At 43.7% G+C, this 12206-nt stretch overlaps 7 non-coding genes across 7 annotated transcripts; all 7 read right to left on the reverse strand.

Annotated features, from left to right (window-relative positions):
* Positions 1 to 1113: 1113 nt before the first annotated feature.
* Positions 1114 to 1185, reverse strand: TRNAG-UCC (transfer RNA glycine (anticodon UCC)). The gene has a single exon. It is a non-coding gene; the product is annotated as a tRNA-Gly (tRNA).
* Positions 1186 to 2707: 1522 nt separating this feature from the next.
* TRNAG-CCC (transfer RNA glycine (anticodon CCC)) lies at positions 2708 to 2779 on the reverse strand. Its single transcript has one exon. It is a non-coding gene; the product is annotated as a tRNA-Gly (tRNA).
* Positions 2780 to 4314: 1535 nt separating this feature from the next.
* On the reverse strand, positions 4315 to 4386 carry TRNAG-UCC (transfer RNA glycine (anticodon UCC)). The gene has a single exon. It is a non-coding gene; the product is annotated as a tRNA-Gly (tRNA).
* Positions 4387 to 5898: 1512 nt separating this feature from the next.
* TRNAG-CCC (transfer RNA glycine (anticodon CCC)) lies at positions 5899 to 5970 on the reverse strand. The gene has a single exon. It is a non-coding gene; the product is annotated as a tRNA-Gly (tRNA).
* Positions 5971 to 7505: 1535 nt separating this feature from the next.
* TRNAG-UCC (transfer RNA glycine (anticodon UCC)) lies at positions 7506 to 7577 on the reverse strand. The gene has a single exon. It is a non-coding gene; the product is annotated as a tRNA-Gly (tRNA).
* Positions 7578 to 9099: 1522 nt separating this feature from the next.
* TRNAG-CCC (transfer RNA glycine (anticodon CCC)) lies at positions 9100 to 9171 on the reverse strand. The gene has a single exon. It is a non-coding gene; the product is annotated as a tRNA-Gly (tRNA).
* A 1528-nt stretch (positions 9172 to 10699) lies between these two features.
* TRNAG-UCC (transfer RNA glycine (anticodon UCC)) lies at positions 10700 to 10771 on the reverse strand. The gene has a single exon. It is a non-coding gene; the product is annotated as a tRNA-Gly (tRNA).
* Positions 10772 to 12206: the final 1435 nt, after the last annotated feature.

Consider the following 12206-nt stretch of genomic DNA (forward strand, 5'->3'; position numbering starts at 1 on the left):
TCTTGTATTACACAGACACGAATAGTTGAGAAGTCTTTTCTCACATAGCTGGCACAAGCTTGCACTTTTCCTTTCTGGCTATGTGGAAATGACAGCTTGGTCCTTGGAAGGAAAATCAAGCAAAATTAGCAGAGGATGGTTTCGATCCATCGACCTCTGGGTTATGGGCCCAGCACGCTTCCGCTGCGCCACTCTGCTCCTTTGTGAAAGTGTTCTCTTTATGCAGATGAGGAGGCATTCAGAGAAGTGACGTGGGATTGGTCGGGCTCTCACCTCATTTGCCTAAGTATATCGCAAGGCATGCTGGGTGCAGAAAATCTTTATCTTCCCCTCTCACAATCAGTCACAACTGAAAGTCCAGACCCTCTTAGGCACTAGCCGTTTCAGGCCTTTAACAAGACAACAGCTCTCCGACGCTCTCTGTCTCTCTCTCTCTCTCTGTGATCCTAGTGCTTGCATGCTCAGTATTTGGCTTTACCTGGGAGCCAGAGATCTACCCGGTGAATGCTTGCCGGGTATAAGGCTTTAGAGCGTTTGGGAGCGTTCGGTACATGAGAGGACGTTGGACTGGAAGCTATGCAAATTTGAAGCATCCAAACTTCCTGCTGCAGTCGGAGGCTCTTTCCATGGACATCTGCCTTTTGGATTCCTCTAAACTTGCCCTCTGATGAAACATTTTGTGAGCTGCAGTTACCTCCGACGGCTACAAGGTGGTGCTACATTCAGGTGAGGGCACAAGTATGCACAAAATGTTGGGGACTTTTGCCAGATTTATTGCTGGATCTTGCATATTTTTTTCAGAGGCTAAATATTGCCTAGGAAATGCTTTTTAACATAGAGATGCTGGAGTTAAAATGTCTGGTCAGGCCTCAGCCCTTTCATTGTCTGCCACTGTAACATATTTTTTTACCAGTACATGTGAGTGGTGACTCTGCTTTATGAAACTTATCATATATTAGGACAATGAATATAGCAGAAGGGGCGATCGAAATGCTTGCCTACATATTTGTTTATTTTTTATATAATGGCTGATTAACCTCTTAATTATATTACCATTTTGTGAAATGTTGCTTTAAAATATATCCTGCTTGCAGAATATATAAGTATTTGTACTGCGTTGGCCGGGAATCGAACCCGGGTCAACTGCTTGGAAGGCAGCTATGCTCACCACTATACCACCAACGCCCTCTGATCTTTGCGCTCTCGGTTCTAAACATTAGGACCCTGAGTTCAATGACTATCATGCACCAGCTTCAATGGTGCATTTGGTTTAGATACCAACATGAAAAGCAATAGAAAGTTTTTGTAGAGGGTAAGGAACTGGGATTGAAACCAAGGACAAAGCTGTGCAGAAGAGAAGAATGGAAAGCAGCAATACAAATAATAGATATGAACACATAGAGGCAGCATGGGAAGCAAAGCAGGGAAGAGAAATAGAGAACATTCCATGAAATGCCCAGGAGATAGATAAGAGCAGAACAAAAAAGGGAAGAATGAAATTCAAAGCCTCCACATAAAAGTGTTTGAAGGTCCCACCAGTCATTCATGCTTATTATTGTGTGCCTTTACTTTCAAAGTACAGTGTGGAGCTTTTGACGATCCCTCTCTTGTATTTCAGCAGACACAGATAGTTGAGAAGTCTTTTCTCACATAGCTGACACAAGCTTGCGCTTTTCCTTGCTGGTAGCGTGGAAATGACAGCTTGGTCCTTGGAAGTAAAATCAAGCAAAATTAGCAGAGGATGGTTTCGATCCATCGACCTCTGGGTTATGGGCCCAGCACGCTTCCGCTGCGCCACTTTGCTCTGTTGTGAAAGTGTTCTTTTTATGCAGATAAGGAGCATTAGGCAGAGTAGCATGGGATTGGTCTGGCTCTCACCTCATTTGCATAAGTATATCCCAAGGCATGCTGGGTGCAGAAAAACTTCATCTTCCCCTCTCACAATCAGTCATAACTGAAAGTCAGACACTCTTAGGCACTAGCCGTTTCAGGCCTTTATCAAGACAGTAGCTCTTGAACCATCTCTCTCTCGCTCTGTGATCCTAGCACTAGCATGCTCAGGATTTGGCTTTACCTTGGAGCCAGAGATATACCCGGTGAGGGCTTGCCCGGTGTGAGGCTTTTGAGCGTTTGGGAGCGTTCGGGACGTGAGTGGACGTTGGACAGGAAACTATGCGAATATGAAGCCTCCAACATTCCTGCTTCAGTGAGTGGTTCTTTCCATGGACATCTGACTCTTGGATTCCTCTCAACTTGCCTTCTGATAAAACATTTTGTGAGCAGCAGTTTCCTTCGACAGCTACAAGGTGGCGCTACATTCAGGTGAGAGCACAAGTATGCACAAAATGTTAGGGACTTTTGCCAGATTTATCGGTGGATCTTGCATATTTTTTCAGAGGCTAGATATTGCCTAGAAATGCTTTTTAACATAGAGATGCTGGAGTTACAATGTCTGGTCGGGCCTCAGCCCTTCCATTGTTTGCCCACTGTAACAAATTTATTACCAGCACATGTGTGTTGTGACTCTGCTTTATGAAACTTATCATATATTAGGACAATGTATGTAGCAGAAGGTGCGATTGAGATGTTTGCCCACGTATTTGTTTATTTTTTTATATATGGCTGATTAATCTGTTCGTGAAATTTCCATTTTGTGACATGTTGCATTACAATATATCCTGCTTGCAGAATATATAAGTATTTTCAGTGCGTTGGCCGGGAATCGAACCCGGGTCAACTGCTTGGGAAGCAGCTATGCTCACCACTATACCACCAACGCCCTCTGATGTGTTAGCTCTCGGTTCTAAATATTACGTTGCAGAAATCAATGACTATCTTGCACCAGCTTCAATGGTGCATTTGGTTTAGATACCAACATGAGAAGCAGTAGAACGTTTTTTGCAGAGGGTAAGGAACTGGGGATTGAAACCAAGGACAAAGTTGTGCAGAAGAGAAGAAATGAAAAGCAACAGTACAAATAGTAGAAATGAGCATATATAGGCAGCATGGGAAGCAAAGCAGGGAAGAGAAAGAGAACATTCCATGAAATGCCCAGGAGATAGATAAGAGCAGAACAAAAAGGGAAGAATGAAATTCAAAGCATGCCCAGAAAGTTGTGTGAAGCTCCCACCAGTCAGTCATTTATGGTTATAATTGTGTGTCTTTACTTTCAAAGTACAGGGTTGTACCTTTCACGATCACTCTTGTATTACACAGACACGAATAGTTGAGAAGTCTTTTCTCACATAGCTGGCACAAGCTTGCACTTTTCCTTTCTGGCTATGTGGAAATGACAGCTTGGTCCTTGGAAGGAAAATCAAGCAAAATTAGCAGAGGATGGTTTCGATCCATCGACCTCTGGGTTATGGGCCCAGCACGCTTCCGCTGCGCCACTCTGCTCCTTTGTGAAAGTGTTCTCTTTATGCAGATGAGGAGGCATTCAGAGAAGTGACGTGGGATTGGTCGGGCTCTCACCTCATTTGCCTAAGTATATCGCAAGGCATGCTGGGTGCAGAAAATCTTTATCTTCCCCTCTCACAATCAGTCACAACTGAAAGTCCAGACCCTCTTGGGCACTAGCCGTTTCAGGCCTTTAACAAGACAACAGCTCTCCGACGCTCTCTGTCTCTCTCTCTCTCTCTGTGATCCTAGTGCTTGCATGCTCAGTATTTGGCTTTACCTGGGAGCCAGAGATCTACCCGGTGAGGGCTTGCCGGGTATAAGGCTTTAGAGCGTTTGGGAGCATTCGGTACATGAGAGGACGTTGGACTGGAAGCTATGCAAATTTGAAGCATCCAAACTTCCTGCTGCAGTCGGAGGCTCTTTCCATGGACATCTGCCTTTTGGATTCCTCTAAACTTGCCCTCTGATGAAACATTTTGTGAGCTGCAGTTACCTCCGACGGCTACAAGGTGGTGCTACATTCAGGTGAGGGCACAAGTATGCACAAAATGTTGGGGACTTTTGCCAGATTTATTGCTGGATCTTGCATATTTTTTTCAGAGGCTAAATATTGCCTAGGAAATGCTTTTTAACATAGAGATGCTGGAGTTAAAATGTCTGGTCAGGCCTCAGCCCTTTCATTGTCTGCCACTGTAACATATTTTTTTACCAGTACATGTGAGTGGTGACTCTGCTTTATGAAACTTATCATATATTAGGACAATGAATATAGCAGAAGGGGCGATCGAAATGCTTGCCTACATATTTGTTTATTTTTTATATAATGGCTGATTAACCTCTTAATTATATTACCATTTTGTGAAATGTTGCTTTAAAATATATCCTGCTTGCAGAATATATAAGTATTTGTACTGCGTTGGCCGGGAATCGAACCCGGGTCAACTGCTTGGAAGGCAGCTATGCTCACCACTATACCACCAACGCCCTCTGATCTTTGCGCTCTCGGTTCTAAACATTAGGACCCTGAGTTCAATGACTATCATGCACCAGCTTCAATGGTGCATTTGGTTTAGATACCAACATGAAAAGCAATAGAAAGTTTTTGTAGAGGGTAAGGAACTGGGATTGAAACCAAGGACAAAGCTGTGCAGAAGAGAAGAATGGAAAGCAGCAATACAAATAATAGATATGAACACATAGAGGCAGCATGGGAAGCAAAGCAGGGAAGAGAAATAGAGAACATTCCATGAAATGCCCAGGAGATAGATAAGAGCAGAACAAAAAAGGGAAGAATGAAATTCAAAGCCTCCACATAAAAGTGTTTGAAGGTCCCACCAGTCATTCATGCTTATTATTGTGTGCCTTTACTTTCAAAGTACAGTGTGGAGCTTTTGACGATCCCTCTCTTGTATTTCAGCAGACACAGATAGTTGAGAAGTCTTTTCTCACATAGCTGACACAAGCTTGCGCTTTTCCTTGCTGGTAGCGTGGAAATGACAGCTTGGTCCTTGGAAGTAAAATCAAGCAAAATTAGCAGAGGATGGTTTCGATCCATCGACCTCTGGGTTATGGGCCCAGCACGCTTCCGCTGCGCCACTTTGCTCTGTTGTGAAAGTGTTCTTTTTATGCAGATAAGGAGCATTAGGCAGAGTAGCATGGGATTGGTCTGGCTCTCACCTCATTTGCATAAGTATATCCCAAGGCATGCTGGGTGCAGAAAAACTTCATCTTCCCCTCTCACAATCAGTCATAACTGAAAGTCAGACACTCTTAGGCACTAGCCGTTTCAGGCCTTTATCAAGACAGTAGCTCTTGAACCATCTCTCTCTCGCTCTGTGATCCTAGCACTAGCATGCTCAGGATTTGGCTTTACCTTGGAGCCAGAGATATACCCGGTGAGGGCTTGCCCGGTGTGAGGCTTTTGAGCGTTTGGGAGCGTTGTGGACGTTGGACAGGAAACTATGCGAATATGAAGCCTCCAACATTCCTGCTTCAGTGAGTGGTTCTTTCCATGGACATCTGACTCTTGGATTCCTCTCAACTTGCCTTCTGATAAAACATTTTGTGAGCAGCAGTTTCCTTCGACAGCTACAAGGTGGCGCTACATTCAGGTGAGAGCACAAGTATGCACAAAATGTTAGGGACTTTTGCCAGATTTATCGGTGGATCTTGCATATTTTTTCAGAGGCTAGATATTGCCTAGAAATGCTTTTTAACATAGAGATGCTGGAGTTACAATGTCTGGTCGGGCCTCAGCCCTTCCATTGTTTGCCCACTGTAACAAATTTATTACCAGCACATGTGTGTTGTGACTCTGCTTTATGAAACTTATCATATATTAGGACAATGTATGTAGCAGAAGGTGCGATTGAGATGTTTGCCCACGTATTTGTTTATTTTTTTATATATGGCTGATTAATCTGTTCGTGAAATTTCCATTTTGTGACATGTTGCATTACAATATATCCTGCTTGCAGAATATATAAGTATTTTCAGTGCGTTGGCCGGGAATCGAACCCGGGTCAACTGCTTGGGAAGCAGCTATGCTCACCACTATACCACCAACGCCCTCTGATGTGTTAGCTCTCGGTTCTAAATATTACGTTGCAGAAATCAATGACTATCTTGCACCAGCTTCAATGGTGCATTTGGTTTAGATACCAACATGAGAAGCAGTAGAACGTTTTTTGCAGAGGGTAAGGAACTGGGGATTGAAACCAAGGACAAAGTTGTGCAGAAGAGAAGAAATGAAAAGCAACAGTACAAATAGTAGAAATGAGCATATATAGGCAGCATGGGAAGCAAAGCAGGGAAGAGAAAGAGAACATTCCATGAAATGCCCAGGAGATAGATAAGAGCAGAACAAAAAGGGAAGAATGAAATTCAAAGCATGCCCAGAAAGTTGTGTGAAGCTCCCACCAGTCAGTCATTTATGGTTATAATTGTGTGTCTTTACTTTCAAAGTACAGGGTTGTACCTTTCACGATCACTCTTGTATTACACAGACACGAATAGTTGAGAAGTCTTTTCTCACATAGCTGGCACAAGCTTGCACTTTTCCTTTCTGGCTATGTGGAAATGACAGCTTGGTCCTTGGAAGGAAAATCAAGCAAAATTAGCAGAGGATGGTTTCGATCCATCGACCTCTGGGTTATGGGCCCAGCACGCTTCCGCTGCGCCACTCTGCTCCTTTGTGAAAGTGTTCTCTTTATGCAGATGAGGAGGCATTCAGAGAAGTGACGTGGGATTGGTCGGGCTCTCACCTCATTTGCCTAAGTATATCGCAAGGCATGCTGGGTGCAGAAAATCTTTATCTTCCCCTCTCACAATCAGTCACAACTGAAAGTCCAGACCCTCTTAGGCACTAGCCGTTTCAGGCCTTTAACAAGACAACAGCTCTCCGACGCTCTCTGTCTCTCTCTCTCTCTCTGTGATCCTAGTGCTTGCATGCTCAGTATTTGGCTTTACCTGGGAGCCAGAGATCTACCCGGTGAGGGCTTGCCGGGTATAAGGCTTTAGAGCGTTTGGGAGCGTTCGGTACATGAGAGGACGTTGGACTGGAAGCTATGCAAATTTGAAGCATCCAAACTTCCTGCTGCAGTCGGAGGCTCTTTCCATGGACATCTGCCTTTTGGATTCCTCTAAACTTGCCCTCTGATGAAACATTTTGTGAGCTGCAGTTACCTCCGACGGCTACAAGGTGGTGCTACATTCAGGTGAGGGCACAAGTATGCACAAAATGTTGGGGACTTTTGCCAGATTTATTGCTGGATCTTGCATATTTTTTTCAGAGGCTAAATATTGCCTAGGAAATGCTTTTTAACATAGAGATGCTGGAGTTAAAATGTCTGGTCAGGCCTCAGCCCTTTCATTGTCTGCCACTGTAACATATTTTTTTACCAGTACATGTGAGTGGTGACTCTGCTTTATGAAACTTATCATATATTAGGACAATGAATATAGCAGAAGGGGCGATCGAAATGCTTGCCTACATATTTGTTTATTTTTTATATAATGGCTGATTAACCTCTTAATTATATTACCATTTTGTGAAATGTTGCTTTAAAATATATCCTGCTTGCAGAATATATAAGTATTTGTACTGCGTTGGCCGGGAATCGAACCCGGGTCAACTGCTTGGAAGGCAGCTATGCTCACCACTATACCACCAACGCCCTCTGATCTTTGCGCTCTCGGTTCTAAACATTAGGACCCTGAGTTCAATGACTATCATGCACCAGCTTCAATGGTGCATTTGGTTTAGATACCAACATGAAAAGCAATAGAAAGTTTTTGTAGAGGGTAAGGAACTGGGATTGAAACCAAGGACAAAGCTGTGCAGAAGAGAAGAATGGAAAGCAGCAATACAAATAATAGATATGAACACATAGAGGCAGCATGGGAAGCAAAGCAGGGAAGAGAAATAGAGAACATTCCATGAAATGCCCAGGAGATAGATAAGAGCAGAACAAAAAAGGGAAGAATGAAATTCAAAGCCTCCACATAAAAGTGTTTGAAGGTCCCACCAGTCATTCATGCTTATTATTGTGTGCCTTTACTTTCAAAGTACAGTGTGGAGCTTTTGACGATCCCTCTCTTGTATTTCAGCAGACACAGATAGTTGAGAAGTCTTTTCTCACATAGCTGACACAAGCTTGCGCTTTTCCTTGCTGGTAGCGTGGAAATGACAGCTTGGTCCTTGGAAGTAAAATCAAGCAAAATTAGCAGAGGATGGTTTCGATCCATCGACCTCTGGGTTATGGGCCCAGCACGCTTCCGCTGCGCCACTTTGCTCTGTTGTGAAAGTGTTCTTTTTATGCAGATAAGGAGCATTAGGCAGAGTAGCATGGGATTGGTCTGGCTCTCACCTCATTTGCATAAGTATATCCCAAGGCATGCTGGGTGCAGAAAAACTTCATCTTCCCCTCTCACAATCAGTCATAACTGAAAGTCAGACACTCTTAGGCACTAGCCGTTTCAGGCCTTTATCAAGACAGTAGCTCTTGAACCATCTCTCTCTCGCTCTGTGATCCTAGCACTAGCATGCTCAGGATTTGGCTTTACCTTGGAGCCAGAGATATACCCGGTGAGGGCTTGCCCGGTGTGAGGCTTTTGAGCGTTTGGGAGCGTTCGGGACGTGAGTGGACGTTGGACAGGAAACTATGCGAATATGAAGCCTCCAACATTCCTGCTTCAGTGAGTGGTTCTTTCCATGGACATCTGACTCTTGGATTCCTCTCAACTTGCCTTCTGATAAAACATTTTGTGAGCAGCAGTTTCCTTCGACAGCTACAAGGTGGCGCTACATTCAGGTGAGAGCACAAGTATGCACAAAATGTTAGGGACTTTTGCCAGATTTATCGGTGGATCTTGCATATTTTTTCAGAGGCTAGATATTGCCTAGAAATGCTTTTTAACATAGAGATGCTGGAGTTACAATGTCTGGTCGGGCCTCAGCCCTTCCATTGTTTGCCCACTGTAACAAATTTATTACCAGCACATGTGTGTTGTGACTCTGCTTTATGAAACTTATCATATATTAGGACAATGTATGTAGCAGAAGGTGCGATTGAGATGTTTGCCCACGTATTTGTTTATTTTTTTATATATGGCTGATTAATCTGTTCGTGAAATTTCCATTTTGTGACATGTTGCATTACAATATATCCTGCTTGCAGAATATATAAGTATTTTCAGTGCGTTGGCCGGGAATCGAACCCGGGTCAACTGCTTGGGAAGCAGCTATGCTCACCACTATACCACCAACGCCCTCTGATGTGTTAGCTCTCGGTTCTAAATATTACGTTGCAGAAATCAATGACTATCTTGCACCAGCTTCAATGGTGCATTTGGTTTAGATACCAACATGAGAAGCAGTAGAACGTTTTTTGCAGAGGGTAAGGAACTGGGGATTGAAACCAAGGACAAAGTTGTGCAGAAGAGAAGAAATGAAAAGCAACAGTACAAATAGTAGAAATGAGCATATATAGGCAGCATGGGAAGCAAAGCAGGGAAGAGAAAGAGAACATTCCATGAAATGCCCAGGAGATAGATAAGAGCAGAACAAAAAGGGAAGAATGAAATTCAAAGCATGCCCAGAAAGTTGTGTGAAGCTCCCACCAGTCATTTATGGTTATAATTGTGTGTCTTTACTTTCAAAGTACAGGGTTGTACCTTTCACGATCACTCTTGTATTACACAGACACGAATAGTTGAGAAGTCTTTTCTCACATAGCTGGTACAAGCTTGCACTTTTCCTTTCTGGCTATGTGGAAATGACAGCTTGGTCCTTGGAAGGAAAATCAAGCAAAATTAGCAGAGGATGGTTTCGATCCATCGACCTCTGGGTTATGGGCCCAGCACGCTTCCGCTGCGCCACTCTGCTCCTTTGTGAAAGTGTTCTGTTTATGCAGATGAGGAGGCATTCAGAGAAGTGACGTGGGATTGGTCGGGCTCTCACCTCATTTGCCTAAGTATATCGCAAGGCATGCTGGGTGCAGAAAATCTTTATCTTCCCCTCTCACAATCAGTCACAACTGAAAGTCCAGACCCTCTTATTCACTAGCCGTTTCAGGCCTTTAACAAGACAACAGCTCTCCGACGCTCTCTGTCTCTCTCTCTCTCTGTGATCCTAGTGCTTGCATGCTCAGTATTTGGCTTTACCTGGGAGCCAGAGATCTACCCGGTGAGGGCTTGCCGGTATAAGGCTTTAGAGCGTTTGGGAGCGTTCGGTACATGAGAGGACGTTGGACTGGAAGCTATGCAAATTTGAAGCATCCAAACTTCCTGCTGCAGTCGGAGGCTCTTTCCATGGACATCTGCCTTTTGGATTCCTCTAAACTTGCCCTCTGATGAAACATTTTGTGAGCTGCAGTTACCTCCGACGGCTACAAGGTGGTGCTACATTCAGGTGAGGGCACAAGTATGCACAAAATGTTGGGGACTTTTGCCAGATTTATTGCTGGATCTTGCATATTTTTTTCAGAGGCTAAATATTGCCTAGGAAATGCTTTTTAACATAGAGATGCTGGAGTTAAAATGTCTGGTCAGGCCTCAGCCCTTTCATTGTCTGCCACTGTAACATATTTTTTTACCAGTACATGTGAGTGGTGACTCTGCTTTATGAAACTTATCATATATTAGGACAATGAATATAGCAGAAGGGGCGATCGAAATGCTTGCCTACATATTTGTTTATTTTTTATATAATGGCTGATTAACCTCTTAATTATATTACCATTTTGTGAAATGTTGCTTTAAAATATATCCTGCTTGCAGAATATATAAGTATTTGTACTGCGTTGGCCGGGAATCGAACCCGGGTCAACTGCTTGGAAGGCAGCTATGCTCACCACTATACCACCAACGCCCTCTGATCTTTGCGCTCTCGGTTCTAAACATTAGGACCCTGAGTTCAATGACTATCATGCACCAGCTTCAATGGTGCATTTGGTTTAGATACCAACATGAAAAGCAATAGAAAGTTTTTGTAGAGGGTAAGGAACTGGGATTGAAACCAAGGACAAAGCTGTGCAGAAGAGAAGAATGGAAAGCAGCAATACAAATAATAGATATGAACACATAGAGGCAGCATGGGAAGCAAAGCAGGGAAGAGAAATAGAGAACATTCCATGAAATGCCCAGGAGATAGATAAGAGCAGAACAAAAAAGGGAAGAATGAAATTCAAAGCCTCCACATAAAAGTGTTTGAAGGTCCCACCAGTCATTCATGCTTATTATTGTGTGCCTTTACTTTCAAAGTACAGTGTGGAGCTTTTGACGATCCCTCTCTTGTATTTCAGCAGACACAGATAGTTGAGAAGTCTTTTCTCACATAGCTGACACAAGCTTGCGCTTTTCCTTGCTGGTAGCGTGGAAATGACAGCTTGGTCCTTGGAAGTAAAATCAAGCAAAATTAGCAGAGGATGGTTTCGATCCATCGACCTCTGGGTTATGGGCCCAGCACGCTTCCGCTGCGCCACTTTGCTCTGTTGTGAAAGTGTTCTTTTTATGCAGATAAGGAGCATTAGGCAGAGTAGCATGGGATTGGTCTGGCTCTCACCTCATTTGCATAAGTATATCCCAAGGCATGCTGGGTGCAGAAAAACTTCATCTTCCCCTCTCACAATCAGTCATAACTGAAAGTCAGACACTCTTAGGCACTAGCCGTTTCAGGCCTTTATCAAGACAGTAGCTCTTGAACCATCTCTCTCTCGCTCTGTGATCCTAGCACTAGCATGCTCAGGATTTGGCTTTACCTTGGAGCCAGAGATATACCCGGTGAGGGCTTGCCCGGTGTGAGGCTTTTGAGCGTTTGGGAGCGTTCGGGACGTGAGTGGACGTTGGACAGGAAACTATGCGAATATGAAGCCTCCAACATTCCTGCTTCAGTGAGTGGTTCTTTCCATGGACATCTGACTCTTGGATTCCTCTCAACTTGCCTTCTGATAAAACATTTTGTGAGCAGCAGTTTCCTTCGACAGCTACAAGGTGGCGCTACATTCAGGTGAGAGCACAAGTATGCACAAAATGTTAGGGACTTTTGCCAGATTTATCGGTGGATCTTGCATATTTTTTCAGAGGCTAGATATTGCCTAGAAATGCTTTTTAACATAGAGATGCTGGAGTTACAATGTCTGGTCGGGCCTCAGCCCTTCCATTGTTTGCCCACTGTAACAAATTTATTACCAGCACATGTGTGTTGTGACTCTGCTTTATGAAACTTATCATATATTAGGACAATGTATGTAGCAGAAGGTGCGATTGAGATGTTTGCCCACGTATTTGTTTATTTTTTTATATAT

This window comes from Lissotriton vulgaris, chromosome 9 (genome assembly GCF_964263255.1).
Source record: "Lissotriton vulgaris chromosome 9, aLisVul1.2, whole genome shotgun sequence".
NCBI classification, from domain to species: Eukaryota; Metazoa; Chordata; class Amphibia; order Caudata; family Salamandridae; genus Lissotriton; species Lissotriton vulgaris.